At 40.3% G+C, this 17,632-nt stretch overlaps 2 long non-coding RNA genes and 1 pseudogene across 4 annotated transcripts in view; 2 read left to right on the plus strand and 1 right to left on the minus strand.

Annotated features, from left to right (window-relative positions):
* The window catches only part of LOC148401536 (uncharacterized), a 33,557-nt gene that overhangs the window by 886 nt on the left and 15,039 nt on the right, over positions 1-17,632 (plus strand). The window lies entirely within an intron of this gene.
* LOC148401537 (leucine-rich repeat-containing protein 3 pseudogene) lies at positions 88-3,024 on the minus strand (annotated as a pseudogene). Its single transcript, XR_015857300.1, has 2 exons — positions 1,916-3,024; positions 88-1,576 (listed from the first exon to the last, which is right to left on the minus strand). The product of XR_015857300.1 is annotated as a leucine-rich repeat-containing protein 3 pseudogene (transcript).
* Positions 2,088-15,848, plus strand: LOC148401538 (uncharacterized). 2 transcript variants are annotated; one of them, XR_015857302.1, is made up of 8 exons: positions 2,088-2,867; positions 4,493-4,609; positions 4,835-4,991; positions 5,278-5,406; positions 6,035-6,136; positions 14,032-14,181; positions 14,256-14,342; positions 15,310-15,848. It is a non-coding gene; the product is annotated as an uncharacterized LOC148401538 (long non-coding RNA). The 2 variants fall into 2 exon arrangements; XR_015857301.1 differs by having other exon boundaries at positions 2,091-2,867; positions 5,317-5,406.

Here is a 17,632-nt window from a genome sequence, read left to right on the forward strand (position 1 = left end):
AAGTATAAAATGTAAAAGACAGTCGCCACTGTCTTGAAAAATAGACGGCCAGATATGATTTATTCCCATCAATAAAAGGAAACGTGATCATTTGCAATTTTGGTTTATTTCACTGTTCAAATCTAAAAGAACAACATGAACTCGTGGATGTTCTTGAGCTTAAAATTGTTTTGAACATTGAAAATCTTAATCTTGTTGAAACAGACGGCAACCTTGACTCATTTACATAACAGACAATACAAAAATCTGATTTCCTCAACTGGTTTTGTCCAAGTGACTACCATTATAATCAAGAAGCAACTCAAGGACCACTGAATATTATAACATTTGACATAATTTGGATGAGTAAATGGTTCACAAAATTAGCTGGAAAATAAATCTAGTCTAAATAATAAATCCACTTTATTTTTAAAACCGTTACAATTATTTTCCATTTCCAATGTCGCGGACCACGTGCAATACCGCCATGGACCACTAGAGAGCCGCGGACCACCGGTTGATAATCCCTGTCCCTGACCTTTTTCAAGACAGTGGATTATTTGAGCTTCTTCATGCTGCTTTTCATTTTTCTTTTTTTTTTGAGTTGCAAACATTTTCCCCGCTTGACTTCCTTCTTCACGCATGAGTGCTCGCTCATTTCTAAAACACACTGCTGGCTGTGTCGTCTTCTTTATTGATACGGGAGCTGCTCGGCAGGGACTTGAGATACTCCATGTGCCTTCTCGCCTCCTCCTGGTTGTATCGGATGTAGTAGATGATGTAAGCGGTCACCATGGAGAACCAGCAGAACATAGCCACAAACATGGCTACGTCTGTCGTCTTCTGGTGGAAGGTGCAGAAGTTGATTCCCGAGTCCAGGACCTGCACGACCGGCTGCCCGACGTATTCGTCCCGGTCGGACGTATAGCAGCTCACCTCGTTGATCGTCTCGGGGTCCAGTCGCACCTCCCTCAGCACTTCCTGCAAAGAGCACTCGCAGTTCCAGGGGTTGTTGGACAAGCGCACTCGAGCCTGAAGTTTGTCGAAGGTTTCTTTTGGCAGGCTTTGGAGGTGGTTGTTGGAAAGGTCCAAGGTCCTCAAGCCTTCGGAAAGTCCTCGGAAAGCGCCCACCTCTAGACTTTCGATGAGGTTGTGGGAAAGGTCGAGCTCCCTGAGTCGGCGGAGGTCGGCGAAGGCCTCCTTGGGGATGTGGGTGATCTGGTTGGAGGAGAGCAGGAGAACTGCCGTGTCCTCGGGCAGGTTTGAGGGAATGTTCTCCAAGTTCCGAGACGTGCACTGCACCACGGCGCCGTTCCTTTCGGCGCAGTGGCATCTTTGTGGGCAGGACCGAACAACGGCGAGCATGGTGGAGAGAAGCCACAGCGCAGCCAGGAAGTCAAATCGAGAGTGAGATTTAATGCGCGACCTGCCAGTGGCCCCCATTAGTCCGGGATTTTCCTCTTCAGAGCCATTTTCAACCGTGGCTTTGTTCCAAAGTTCAACGATGAAATTTCAGAGCAGAGCCTTCATGCCCACATCATCTGCCAAAGAGGATTCCAAGGTCTTGTTTTGCTCCCTCCTCAGCTTTCGCTAATGACTGCAGAAAAAAAAAGGAAATGTTTTTTTTTTTTATGACAACTAAATCTCCCCAGTAGACACGTTAAGATTTGAGATGAGTATAAGACATCTTTGCACAGTTTGCAGAGAGCAAGAAGCCACTCGACGGGGCTCGCCGAATATCGACCTAGACTTAGGACAATGCAGCATATGAGAGGACAGGAATATTTAAACGTTAAATATTTTACGAATCCCTGAAAGACTTTAAAAAAAATAATAAACAAGTCAACGTGTACCTCAATATTTAAAGAGCATTACTTTCCATGTTTTTTTTACATCAGAAAAAAAAATTGTGGGAGAAAATAATTAAGTAAAGTACCTGGCTGTTCCCTCAAGAAAGAGAAAAATCAATAAAAAAAATAAAAATCATCCATTTATCCATCCTTTGGATCCATCCCAAAGACGAACTGCCGAAGGCAGCTGCAGCCGCCGAGATGCAAGTGCTCAATGAGACTTTGCCGGCTGCTGTTGGTGCAGCTTTGAGGCTGTGTGTGTGTGTGTGTGTGTGTGTGTGTGTGTGTGTGTGTGTGTGTGCACTTGTTTTTATTAGTATGGGGGGTCCGAAGACAGGGAGCCCACCAACAAAGTGGGGCCCTGTGTCGTTGTGGGGTCCAAAATCCTGGACCCCACTCGGGAAACCACTCTAAAACAGCTTGAAATGCTCTAACAACATGCCTCACGAATTTTTTTCACTTACCCCACATGGTCGCAATGTTGAGAAATGTGTGTGTGAAGTGTGTGTGCTCAGTAGCGTCCCCCCGACCATGGCAAGTGGTATTGCAAGTATACACACTACCGGAAGTGTGTATGATTCAACCAATCAGGGCACCTCGTGATCCGAGTGTTGATTAAGAAAATAAAATGCTATTTCCTGTAGATTTAAACCAGGTAATTATTATTTTAGTAACCATAGCAGCTAAAATAATAGTGTAAACATAAAATTCCTGCATTACAATTGCAATTTATCTACATGTTATTTAATATTCATGACACTTGTTTGCTTTATAAAAATACGCTCATTCTATTAGGCTTATTTTAAAAACTGTCTCGTGCATTTTTCATGTTCTAAACATAAAAATAAAGGTATAAATAAATAGTAATTTATTCTTTACCATCAGTTTACATATTAGTTTAATCAGCAGGTATTGCATGTGTTAGCTTCATGCGGCTAAAACCGCCGGCTTAACGGCACTTCGCTACGTGTGACGGCGCAAGGCTGAGACTGCTCCGCGACGAAGACACGCTGCTCCTATCGAAACACAACATACACGGTGAGTAAATCAACTGCATGTAAATACTAAGTACATGAAACTGATGTAGAAATGCTTTTTGTCCAGACCCCGAGGGGTTTATATGCAATGATTATGGCTTCGGATTCGGTATATTGCCACTCGGATGGCGTAACGTTTTCCCCTCAGAAAGTCCGGCTTTTTAACTCGTCATTCATCTTAGCTTACAGTTGTTTTAAAAACAATGGTGTAAAAGAGAACGACAGCATGTATAATTGCTCAGTGTTATATTCAGGGTGATTTCGATGTGCTAATGTTTCATAGTTGCTAACCCCAGAACCGGACTCTGGCCGTAATTGCCGAAACCTCTTCAAAACTCGTTAAACACGTGGTAAAGCTCAGTGTTATGATATATCTGCATGTCTTCTGTATGTCTCGGTGGTTTTCTATCATGTAAGAATGCTTTCTTTAGATAACACAAGCATTCTGACGCAAATAAAACTATCCGGAAATTAGCTAATTAGCTAGCGCTAATCAGGATGCTACGTTCACTTTTCAAACAGAAACATAATAAAAACGAGTTGGTAGCTCCTGTAAAGTATGAGTTATACTGGTAAAACTATTGAAATAACTTTTCTTTGGATGCAGCACTGCTGCTGTGCTGTGTTGGCCATGTTAGTTTTTTAAAAATAGGTAGTTATAGTTACAAGTTATTCTCATTTAAGGTATTTGAGTTACTATCTAGTTACTGCATTATAAAAGTAATGATACATGTGCCTACTTTGCTGGTTTTTGTAATATGTTTTCCTGTGCACTCTTGCCTGCTGACAGACATGTCTTGACATGCCTACACGTGACTCAGCAGGATGTCAGCGTTATGTCGTGCATATTTTTGTCCAGCTTTTGGGTTTGTAAGAATTCAGTTCACAACACACATTGACTCAAGGAAGAGCTGAAAGTAGAAGAGTGACCACGTAGAGACAGAAATAGCTCATGACATTACCTGTTGTTATTGAGATAATAAAATTAGCTGTGAACATGTAGAATTACTACATGCTGTGATCTTTGGGGGGGTCTAGGGAGGTCTTGTTGGTGGGGTGGAGTACCCCAATTGAATAATAATGGGGTAAATGGTGCTTTTGCACTATTTAGTGTCTGTACATCTAGTTTTCAGTCTGTGTGCATTCTACACACCTACCCACTTAGGCAGGGGTGTCCAAGTCCAGTCCTCGAGGGCCGCATTCCTCCATGTTTTCTGAGTTTCCCCTCGTTAAACACACCTGTGCAGGAGCCTGATCATTGAATCAGGTGTGTTTAACGAGGGAAACTTGGAAAACATGGAGGAATGCGGCCCTCGAGGACTGGACTTGGACACCCCTGCACTTAGGTAAAGGGCTGTTTCAGTCCTTTTTTGGATCTGGTTGGAACTGTGACTAGTTAGAAGAAACAAAGCTCAGCTTCAAACCGACAAACATTTTCATTAATATATCAGTATTTTCTGAAAAAGATTATAGAAAAATATTCTTTCTTTAATCACTCTTGTTCTGTTAGTTCTCAGGCCAGGCTTATTCCTTCAGTCTTTATACAGTGGATGATTACAAATCTTTTAAAATTAATATAGAGTGCCTGTTAAAGTACTCTCTGCCATGTTTTGAATTATTTTTTAGAGACAGAAATGTCCAAAAGGAAAGCAAGAAAAAAGCCTGCTGATGAAGCAACCTTTTACATTCAATCCTCAAAGGACAAACCTGGACTAGTGGAAAGATTTATTGATGATCAAAAAGGTAATAAACTCATTTTTAGACCATTTATCCATTAAGTATATATGTTTATTTATTTTATAAAATGACACAAACAACAATCAAATTCAGATTGGTTGTTGTATTTCTGTTTCTAAGCGAGAACTTAGTATTAAAATTGTAAGATAACACCACAATTATTTGGTTAAAGGTGTATCTTAAAGAAATATTTTCTCATAACCAATGGTTTTATATAAAATGTCCTTGCAGGAAGAGGCGTGTGTGCTACCCAGCCCTTTGAACAAGGAGATTTCATCTTAGAATACAGGGGTCAACTTCTGTCGGCAGAAAAATGCCAAACAACCAAGTACTCTGAAAAGGAGAGTACATTTTTCTTTGACTTTGAATGGCAGAATCATGACTGGTGGTATGTATATCCAAATATTTTCTATACAAGAATTATGAATTCTAGAAAGAGACTGGAATAAAATACCCTATATTAGTGAGTCACTCAGAAGCAATATTTCAATAACACATCAGGATTGTGGAATTAACAATTTTTTTATTTAGTGCTTTGACGTTCAAAAAGACATTTCCATCTCAACTTTTCTTTTGAAATGTTGCAAGTTTTTATTTCTGTAAGCTAACTTTTATTTTACTAAAAGACTAGTTATATGATACAAAATGTTTGATTTCTTGTTTTTCTTTCCTAGTATTGATGCATCAATCTCTTTTACTTGAATTACTCTCAGGCTTCTGTTGATGATGCGCTGCTTGAACCAGCCAGAACTTTGCAGGACTCTTACCCTGATGATAGCATCAAACAGGATACCAGCCTACAGGTAACATTCATTTAGACTTTGTTGTACCTTAAACAGCATTCAGCCAACCGTTGGATCGCATGGTTTTTGTGGTTCTACTCATGGAGCCCAAACGAACCAGTGGCACACACACCGATAGATGGATTGTTGAAACATGCGTCCATGGGGGTCTAACCAAGCCAATCATTCACACACACTTAACAGATTTCTGATGGATACTTGTGGGGCCCTCCTTATGGATCTAAGGTTGTTTTGGTTATTCCAACCAAGATAATCATTCACACACACATAACAGATTTCCTAAATATGGCTACTTGTGGGGCCCTCCGTATGGATCGAAGGTTGTCTCATGTTTTTAGATCATACTTTTGGTTACGGACATTATGGAGGCTGATTATATTACAGCTATAGTTCCACACATCCTCAACAGCTAAATGGCTGAAGTGTCATGCTTAATGATGCTCCACTACATCCATAAAGATGCTGTTAGAGGACCTGATTAGACATCCAGAACTGACTGGAACACTTTAGTTAGAAGGGCTTGTTTGGTTTTGGGGACTAACTTCACATGATTAACTATACAGGTCTTGAGTCTGTCATTTGTGGCGTCTGTATGATGTTGGTAAGTTATTTGTGGTTTTAATTCCAGGTGACAGGCTCTCAGGCTGTTGATGGTGCGCTGCTTGAACCAGCCAGAACTTGGCAGGACTCTTACCCTTATGATAGGATCAAACAAGATGCCAGCCTACAGGTAACATTCAGTTAGACTTTGTTGTAAGAAATAAACTTTGTAGACCTTTTCTTGTTCTCTTAGTTTACAACTTTTAGTTGGAAAGCTGTTCATTAGTCAGAAGGTACCTTAAACAGCATTCAGCCAACCATTGGATCGCATGGTTTTTGTGGTTCTCCTCATGGAGCCCAAACGAACCAGTGGCACAAACACTTATTGATGGATTTTTGAAACATGCGTCCATGGGGGTCTAACCAAGCCAATCATGCACACACACATAACAGATTTCTGATGGCTACTTGTGGGGCCCTCCGTATGGATCTAAAGTTGTCTTGGTTATTCCAACCAAGCCAATCATTCACACACACATAATAACAGATTTCTGATGGCTACTTGTGGGGCCCTCCGTATGGATCAAAGGTTGTCTCATGTTTTTAGATCATATTTTGGTTATGGACATTATAGAGGCTGATTATATTACAGCTATAGTTCCACACATCCTCAACAGCTAAACAGCTAAAGTGTCATGCTGAAGGATGCTCCACTACATCCATAAAGATGCTGTTATAAGACCTTATTAGACATCCAGAACTGACTGGAACACTTTAGTTAGAAAAGCTTGTTTGGTTTTGGGGACTAACTTCACATGATTTAACTCTACAGGTCTTCAGTCTGTCATTTGTGGTGTCTGTATGATGTTGGTAAGTTATTTGTGGTTTTAATTCCAGGTGACAGGCTCTCAGGCTCCTGTTGACGGTGCGCTGCCTGAACCAGCCAGAACTTGGCAGGACTTTGACCCTGATGATAACATCAAACAAGATGCCAGCCAACAGGTAACATTCAGTTAGACTTTGTTGTAAGAACTAAACTTTGTAGACCTTTTCTTGTTCTCTTAGTTTACAGCTTTTAGTTGGAAAGCTGTTCTTTAGTCAGAAGGTACCTTAAACAGCATTCAGCCAACCATTGGATCACACGGTTTTAGTGGTTCTCGTCATAGAGCCCAAACGAACCAGTGGCACACACACCTATAGATGGCTTGTTGAAACATGCGCCCATGGGTGTCCAACCAAGCCAATCATTCACACACACATAACAGATTTCTGATGGCTACTTGTGAGGCCCTTCGTATGGATCTAAAGTTGTCTTGGTTATTCCAACCAAGCCAATCATTCACACACACATAATAACAGATTTCTGATGGCTACTTGTGGGGCCCTCCGTATGGATCGAAGGTTGTCTCATGTTTTTAGATCATATTTTGGTTATGGACATTATGGGGGCTGATTATATTACAGCTATAGTTCCACACATCCTCAACAGCTAAAAGGCTGAAGTGTCATGCTTAATGATGCTCCACTACATCCATAAAGATGCTGTTATAGGACCTGATTAGACATCCAGAACTGACTGGAACACTTTAGTTAGAAAAGCTTGTTTGGTTTTGGGGACTAACTTCACATGATTTAACTCTACAGGTCTTGAGTCTGTCATTTGTGGTGTCTGTATGATGTTGGTAAGTTATTTGTGGTTTTAATTCCAGGTGACAGGCTCTCAGGCTCCTGTTGACGGTGCGCTGCCTGAACCAGGCAGAACTTGGCAGGACTCTGACCCTGATGATAACATCAAACAAGATGCCAGCCAACAGGTAACATTCAGTTAGACTTTGTTGTAAGAAATAAACTTTGTAGACCTTTTCTTGTTCTCTTAGTTTACAGCTTTTAGTTGGAAAGCTGTTCTTTAGTCAGAAGGTACCTTAAACAGCATTCAGCCAACCATTGGATCGCACGGTTTTAGTGGTTCTCCTCATAGAGCCCAAACGAACCAGTGGCACACACACCCATAGATGGATTGTTGAAACATGCGCCCATGGGTGTCCAACCAAGCCAATCATTCACACACACGTAACAGATTTCTGATGGCTACTTGTGGGGCCCTCCGTATGGATCTAAAGTTGTCTTGGTTATTCCAACAAAGCCAATCATTCACACACACATAATAACAGATTTCTGATGGCTACTTGTGGGGCCCTCCGTATGGATCGAAGGTTGTCTCATGTTTTTAGATCATATTTTGATTATGGACATCATGGAGGCTGATTATATTACAGCTATAGTTCCACACATCCTCAACAGTTAAACGGCTAAAGTGTCATGCTGAAGGATGCTCCACTACATCCATAAAGATGCTGTTATAGGACCTTATTAGACATCCAGAACTGACTGGAACACTTTAGTTAGAAAAGCTTGTTTGGTTTGGGGGACTAACTTCACATGATTTAACTCTACAGGTCTTGAGTCTGTCATTTGTGGTGTCTGTATGATGTTGGTAAGTTATTTGTGGTTTTAATTCCAGGTGACAGGCTCTCAGGCTCCTGTTGACGGTGCGCTGCCTGAACCAGGCAGAACTTGGCAGGACTCTGACCCTGATGATAACATCAAACAAGATGCCAGCCAACAGGTAACATTCAGTTAGACTTTGTTGTAAGAAATAAACTTTGTAGACCTTTTCTTGTTCTCTTAGTTTACAGCTTTTAGTTGGAAAGCTGTTCTTTAGTCAGAAGGTACCTTAAACAGCATTCAGCCAACCATTGGATCACACGGTTTTAGTGGTTCTCCTCATAGAGCCCAAACGAACCAGTGGCACACACACCCATAGATGGATTGTTGAAACATGCGCCCATGGGTGTCCAACCAAGCCAATCATTCACACACACATAACAGATTTCTGATGGCTACTTGTGGGGCCCTCCGTATGGATCTAAAGTTGTCTTGGTTATTCCAACCAAGCCAATCATTCACACACACATAATAACAGATTTCTGATGGCTACTTGTGGGGCCCTCCGTATGGATCGAAGGTTGTCTCATGTTTTTAGATCATATTTTGGTTATGGACATTATGGAGGCTGATTATATTACAGCTATAGTTCCACACATCCTCAACAGCTAAACAGCTAAAGTGTCATGCTGAAGGATGCTCCACTACATCCATAAAGATGCTGTTATAAGACCTTATTAGACATCCAGAACTGACTGGAACACTTTAGTTAGAAAAGCTTGTTTGGTTTTGGGGACTAACTTCACATGATTTAACTCTACAGGTCTTCAGTCTGTCATTTGTGGTGTCTGTATGATGTTGGTAAGTTATTTGTGGTTTTAATTCCAGGTGACAGGCTCTCAGGCTCCTGTTGACGGTGCGCTGCCTGAACCAGCCAGAACTTGGCAGGACTCTGACCCTAATGATAACATCAAACAAGATGCCAGCCAACAGGTAACATTCAGTTAGACTTTGTTGTAAGAAATAAACTTCGTAGACCTTTTCTTGTTCTTTTAGTTGGAAAGCTGTTCTTTAGTCAGAAGGTACCTTAAACAGCATTCAGCCAACCATTGGATCACACGGTTTTAGTGGTTCTCCTCATAGAGCCCAAACGAACCAGTGGCACACACACCCATAGATGGATTGTTGAAACATGCGCCCATGGGTGTCCAACCAAGCCAATCATTCACACACACATAACAGATTTCTGATGGCTACTTGTGGGGCCCTCCGTATGGATCTAAAGTTGTCTTGGTTATTCCAACCAAGCCAATCATTCACACACACATAATAACAGATTTCTGATGGCTACTTGTGGGGCCCTCCGTATGGATCGAAGGTTGTCTCATGTTTTTAGATCATATTTTGGTTATGGACATTATGGAGGCTGATTATATTACAGCTATAGTTCCACACATCCTCAACAGCTAAACGGCTAAAGTGTCATGCTGAAGGATGCTCCACTACATCCATAAAGATGCTGTTATAGGACCTGATTAGACATCCAGAACTGACTGGAACACTTTAGTTAGAAAAGCTTGTTTGGTTTTGGGGACTAACTTCACATGATTTAACTCTACAGGTCTTGAGTCTGTCATTTGTGGTGTCTGTATGATGTTGGTAAGTTATTTGTGGTTTTAATTCCAGGTGACAGGCTCTCAGGCTCCTGTTGACGGTGCGCTGCCTGAACCAGCCAGAACTTGGCAGGACTTTGACCCTGATGATAACATCAAACAAGATGCCAGCCAACAGGTAACATTCAGTTAGACTTTGTTGTAAGAAATAAACTTTGTAGACCTTTTCTTGTTCTCTTAGTTTACAGCTTTTAGTTGGAAAGCTGTTCTTTAGTCAGAAGGTACCTTAAACAGCATTCAGCCAACCATTGGATCACACGGTTTTAGTGGTTCTCCTCATAGAGCCCAAACGAACCAGTGGCACACACACCTATAGATGGCTTGTTGAAACATGCGCCCATGGGTGTCCAACCAAGCCAATCATTCACACACACATAACAGATTTCTGATGGCTACTTGTGAGGCCCTCCGTATGGATCTAAAGTTGTCTTGGTTATTCCAACCAAGCCAATCATTCACACACACATAATAACAGATTTCTGATGGCTACTTGTGGGGCCCTCCGTATGGATCGAAGGTTGTCTCATGTTTTTAGATCATATTTTGATTATGGACATTATGGAGGCTGATTTATATTACAGCTATAGTTCCACACATCCTCAACAGTTAAACGGCTAAAGTGTCATGCTGAAGGATGCTCCACTACATCCATAAAGATGCTGTTATAGGACCTGATTAGACATCCAGAACTGACTGGAACACTTTAGTTAGAAAAGCTTGTTTGGTTTTGGGGACTAACTTCACATGATTTAACTCTACAGGTCTTGAGTCTGTCATTTGTGGTGTCTGTATGATGTTGGTAAGTTATTTGTGGTTTTAATTCCAGGTGACAGGCTCTCAGGCTCCTGTTGACGGTGCGCTGCCTGAACCAGGCAGAACTTGGCAGGACTCTGACCCTGATGATAACATCAAACAAGATGCCAGCCAACAGGTAACATTCAGTTAGACTTTGTTGTAAGAAATAAACTTTGTAGACCTTTTCTTGTTCTCTTAGTTTACAGCTTTTAGTTGGAAAGCTGTTCTTTAGTCAGAAGGTACCTTAAACAGCATTCAGCCAACCATTGGATCACACGGTTTTAGTGGTTCTCCTCATAGAGCCCAAACGAACCAGTGGCACACACACCCATAGATGGATTGTTGAAACATGCGCCCATGGGTGTCCAACCAAGCCAATCATTCACACACACATAACAGATTTCTGATGGCTACATGTGGGGCCCTCCGTATGGATCTAAAGTTGTCTTGGTTATTCCAACCAAGCCAATCATTCACACACACATAATAACAGATTTCTGATGGCTACTTGTGGGGCCCTCCGTATGGATCGAAGGTTGTCTCATGTTTTTAGATCATATTTTGGTTATGGACATTATGGAGGCTGATTATATTACAGCTATAGTTCCACACATCCGCAACAGCTAAACAGCTAAAGTGTCATGCTGAAGGATGCTCCACTACATCCATAAAGATGCTGTTATAGGACCTTATTAGACATCCAGAACTGACTGGAACACTTTAGTTAGAAAAGCTTGTTTGGTTTTGGGGACTAACTTCACATGATTTAACTCTACAGGTCTTCAGTCTGTCATTTGTGGTGTCTGTATGATGTTGGTAAGTTATTTGTGGTTTTAATTCCAGGTGACAGGCTCTCAGGCTCCTGTTGACGGTGCGCTGCCTGAACCAGCCAGAACTTGGCAGGACTCTGACCCTAATGATAACATCAAACAAGATGCCAGCCAACAGGTAACATTCAGTTAGACTTTGTTGTAAGAAATAAACTTCGTAGACCTTTTCTTGTTCTTTTAGTTGGAAAGCTGTTCTTTAGTCAGAAGGTACCTTAAACAGCATTCAGGCAACCATTGGATCACACGGTTTTAGTGGTTCTCCTCATAGAGCCCAAACGAACCAGTGGCACACACACCCATAGATGGATTGTTGAAACATGCGCCCATGGGTGTCCAACCAAGCCAATCATTCACACACACATAACAGATTTCTGATGGCTACTTGTGGGGCCCTCCGTATGGATCTAAAGTTGTCTTGGTTATTCCAACCAAGCCAATCATTCACACACACATAATAGATTTCTGATGGCTACTTGTGGGGCCCTCCGTATGGATCGAAGGTTGTCTCATGTTTTTAGATCATATTTTGGTTATGGACATTATGGAGGCTGATTATATTACAGCTATAGTTCCACACATCCTCAACAGCTAAACAGCTAAAGTGTCATGCTGAAGGATGCTCCACTACATCCATAAAGATGCTGTTATAGGACCTTATTAGACATCCAGAACTGACTGGAACACTTTAGTTAGAAAAGCTTGTTTGGTTTTGGGGACTAACTTCACGTGATTTAACTCTACAGGTCTTCAGTCTGTCATTTGTGGTGTCTGTATGATGTTGGTAAGTTATTTGTGGTTTTAATTCCAGGTGACAGGCTCTCAGGCTCCTGTTGACGGTGCGCTGCCTGAACCAGCCAGAACTTGGCAGGACTCTGACCCTAATGATAACATCAAACAAGATGCCAGCCAACAGGTAACATTCAGTTAGACTTTGTTGTAAGAAATAAACTTCGTAGACCTTTTCTTGTTCTTTTAGTTGGAAAGCTGTTCTTTAGTCAGAAGGTACCTTAAACAGCATTCAGGCAACCATTGGATCACACGGTTTTAGTGGTTCTCCTCATAGAGCCCAAACGAACCAGTGGCACACACACCCATAGATGGATTGTTGAAACATGCGCCCATGGGTGTCCAACCAAGCCAATCATTCTCACACACACATAACAGATTTCTGATGGCTACTTGTGGGGCCCTCCGTATGGATCTAAAGTTGTCTTGGTTATTCCAACCAAGCCAATCATTCACACACACATAATAACAGATTTCTGATGGCTACTTGTGGGGCCCTCCGTATGGATCGAAGGTTGTCTCATGTTTTTAGATCATATTTTGGTTATGGACATTATGGAGGCTGATTATATTACAGCTATAGTTCCACACATCCTCAACAGCTAAATGGCTGAAGTGTCATGCTTAATGATGCTCCACTACATCCATAAAGATGCTGTCATAGGACCTGATTAGACATCCAGTACTGACTGGAACACTTTAGTTAGAAAAGCTTGTTTGGTTTTGGGGACTAACTTCACATGATTTAACTCTACAGGTCTTGAGTCTGTCATTTGTGGTGTCTGTATGATGTTGGTAAGTTATTTGTGGTTTTAATTCCAGGTGACAGGCTCTCAGGCTCCTGTTGATGGTGTGCTGCCTGAACCAGCCAGAACTTGGCAGGACTCTGACCCTGATGATAACATCAAACAAGATGCCAGCCAACAGGTACCATTCAGTTAAACTTTGTTGTAAGAAATAAACTTTGTAGACCTTTTCTTGTTCTCTTAGTTTACAGCTTTTATTTGGAAAGCTGTTCTTTAGTCAGAAGGTACCTTAAACAGCATTCAGCCAATCATTGGATCACACGGTTTTAGTGGTTCTCCTCATAGGGCCCAAACGAACCAGTGGCACACACACTTATAGATGGATTGTTGAAACATGCGTCCATGGGGGTCCAACCAAGCCAATCATTCAAACACACACATAATAGATTTCTTAAATATGGCTACTTATGCGGCCCTCCGTATGGATTTAAGGTTGTCATGGTTATTCCAACAAAGCCAATCATTCACACACACATAACAGATTTCTGAAATATGGTTTCTTGTGGCTTCTTTGTTGTAAATTTTGGAGCCTTTTCCATGTTTTATATGTAAAATTTCCTGTGCATTGAATGTGATATAAGGTTTTGGCATATTTCAGAGGATGTGTACAGCACCGGTCATCTACCAGTTAAGATATTGGACAGAAATTTTAATTATTTTGAGCAAAGAAATTCCAGTCTTTATATTAATACAGCATATAAGAGTAGCTTGCAGAAACTAACAACACATTTCTTTTAATTCCCTCCATAGAGCTATCAATTATCAAAGGAGTTTCTCAAAGTGGACTACTCAGACAGTGATGATACTGACAATGATTCCCAAAAGGACTGCTCTGTACCTCTGCAAATCAATCTGCTCAAAACAAGAGTATATTAAATTTGACCAAGCATTCTTATACAGGTGCAGTTAATTTTTGTTTTAGAATATTGCTATACTGTATGTATTTTTTCTGTACTTTAAAATCATCATTTCAGATGGGCTGATCCCAGAAGTCATAGAAGTGACCTCTTGTACCTCCGCATCTCGTGGCCCAAGTAATGAAAAGTCTGCCAAAAAGAGAGGTGAGTTGAGAGTAATCCTTTTCAATATATAACTTTATCACAGTTGCTTTTAAATTGCCCAATTGTTACTACTGTATCAGTATCTAATTATCCTCACATATGCTGCTTACTAAGATTTAGATGACCCAAGCAAGATATATTAAACACCACTTGACTTTTTTTCTTAGACATGTAAGGTCTAAACTTTTGAATTTTGTTATAAAATGAAAATTGACCCATCCTTTCTCATGTGAGCTACAGGTCATTGCTAACCTTGATTATATGTGAGATGTTTGTTTACATCTATTTTTAAATAGGGGTAATGTATACATGACACATTTAATTTTTTACACACTATATATTTCCAAATTTACTTTTATCATCTTTGTTTGTCTATGTGTAGCACGTTATCAAAGCAAATTCCCCATACATGTAAAACACTGTCTGAAAAAAGTTTTTCACAGATTTTTATTTTTTATTTTCCCTGATTTTGCAACAACTTGTATCTGTTCTTAATGGTTTTGTCAGAGAAATGGTGCATCCCAATGTGCTGCCATGGTGGAGTTTGACTGCCTGTGCAACCTCTGTAGGGTCCAGGAATTGCTTCATCTACCAGCAGTGACATTCTGATCAAATGCAAAACTGCTTAAAAGTAGTCAAGAAAATGAGAGACCTCTTTCCCCCACCACCAAAACTGGGGCCATTCTAATGTTACCCTTTTGTGCATCTATTTTTAATTTTGTTAATATCAAAACAGCTGACACTGAAGACCACCTAGCAACTTAAATGACCGGATTAATATCTCAGATATTAACTGATTTACTTATGTCTATTGTAGGCTCATCACTGTTGACAAAGATAGTTGACGTTATAAAATATCTCATTTAAATTATATTGTCGGATAATTGTACATAAAGTGAATGTATTCTTTATGCAATTTTGTTCTAATTAAATTGTAAACTAAAAAGTGCTCTTCTTATGCCCTTAGGTAACGGAAAAGTTGTGAAAAGAAGCTGGACCCCAGAGGAATGTGCTGCAGTAAATAAACATTCAAGGAAGTATATATTGACAAATCAGGTTCCTGGTAAGCTTGACTGCGAGAAATGCATTGCTGCAGAACCACAAGCACTGAGCTGTTAAGTACTTTGTCAAAAAGAGAATAACCACCATGAGGAGAAAATATGAGTGAAACAGCTTCCCTTAACAGAGATAGAAACACATGGCTGGTTCTGTTTCACCATTTGTTCACTATTTGTTTGTGATTTTTTTTTTATGCTCCACTTCTCCTGTTCATAAATGTTAGATTAAATAAGTTCCTTTATTCATTGGCTACATTTGTAATGTGTCCATTTAAAATTTTGACTCAAGACAATTATTACTTGTAAATCCTGTGTACTTTATAGTTAGCTAAAATGCAGAATTTAAATATTATTTTAAAATGTACCAATATGACTGAACAAATTGAAGAATATTAAGACTGTGACCAAGGAAAATGGACCAGAATCTGAATAAAGACTTTAGAATGTATTTTAGAATGCACATTTCAATGTATATCTAGTATATTTAGCCAGATGAAAGTATTCACACTAACAAAATTTTTAGGTTTTCTGAAATGATCAAGTCCACACAAATGCATGTTTGGGTTAGATTAGGGTTGGGGTTGAACTTGATAGATCCTCTTTATAAAGGCAGACCTAACAAGTCTTAAATCTTAACAGCAAGCTCTATAACTGGCTAAAAAAATAATGTGTGTATAGGTGGACCTCTTAAGGTTGAAATATTAAAAGTGAGCCCCATAACTGACTAAAAATCTTATGTGTGTAAATGTGGACCCCGCAAAGCCGGAATGTTAGAAACAGGCCCCTCATGTGACTGAAAAACTGACATGAAAAAAAAAGTTTCGAATTGTGTTCATTGAAAGTGATTTTTAATATCAAGATTTTTTTTGGGACTTGCCTGATTTTTTTCATAGTTCTTGGACCACTAGAAAGGGTGGACCCCACTACTCAGTAAAGTACTTTGGGTCCTGCAGAGGGAGGTTAACAAGGATGTGTGTGTGTGTGTGTGTGTGTGTGTGTGTGTGTGTGTGTGCGTGCGTGCCTGTGTGTGTGTGTGTTTTGAGGTCCTAATATGTCTCACTCCAGGAGACACACTCATTATAGAGTACACTATGATTACATCAGCTGGACATTTATCTCACTGTGGCCACTCTAATGTGATTGTATTTGGCAGTTAAGTGTGTTTGCAACAATTTAAATTGTCCAACTATAAATTGTGCATTACGGTTTTCATGTAAAAAAAAATTAAGAGAAAAAATGGACCTTAAAGGGGAATTCTTTCTCTTTATAATAATTTGCTGTATGTGACCACTTTTTGATTAATATTAATCTTGCGTCTTGAGCGGCGGCCATTTTGCCGCTTGCTGTCGACTGAAAATGACATCACATTTGCCAGGTCGTAGGTTACAACCAATCACGGTTCAGTTTCAGAAAATAGGTGAACTGTGATTGGTGAAGATATGACAAAATGGCCGCCATCAACACCCAACAGGCCTTTACAATTCGTTGAGATGCAGAAACAAAGCACTTTCACTTACAGAAAAAAATGACAGCTTAATTTTTTTCCAAATAATTTTTATCCATCAATAATTAGCCACTTATTTGATAAATTAAAGTTAGCTTCAGGTTGATAGCCTTTTTTTGGGTCATTCTTTCTTTTGGGGTTACAGGAGTGTCACACATGCTCAGCAAAAGATCTTTGAGGGGAATCCAGCGCTGTCGCTATAAGAACCTGGATGCAACCCAAGTGTGTGTGTGTGTGTATGTGTGTGTGTGTGTGTGTGTGTGTGTGTGTGTGTGTGTGTGTGTGTGTGTGTATGATTAAATGGCAGCTGCGTGCAGAGTTCAGGCGTGGCATTTTGCTGAAAGGCAAAATGATTGATTATATTGATGAGTGAAGCATTTTAGCGTGGATGAGTTAGCTTTATCCTTCAGTCATGTTGACAATAGTGTCAAAGCATAGAGCCAAATGGCACTTTTGTCTTTCTGCAGGGCAATCAGTCTTTAAGATTCACTTGACAGGCAGCGAGTCGCTTGGAACCCGATGAGGCATTTGTTTGACATCCTTACTCATCTTGTTGGATAGCTGGCAAAATTCCCATTTACTCGCCCATTGTAGCGAAAATACATCCTTGGAGTAGATTCATGTGTGGCATGCCATCTTAGTGCTACATGGCTAGCCGCTTCAAGAAAAAGAAAAAACAAGTTTTGCATCTCATTATGCTTCGGCTAGATTTTTTTTAAATTTTTTCG

The sequence above is a fragment of the Syngnathus floridae genome, chromosome 2 (assembly GCF_059516105.1).
Source record: "Syngnathus floridae isolate MCC-2025c chromosome 2, RoL_Sflo_1.0, whole genome shotgun sequence".
Lineage (NCBI taxonomy): Eukaryota > Metazoa > Chordata > Actinopteri > Syngnathiformes > Syngnathidae > Syngnathus > Syngnathus floridae.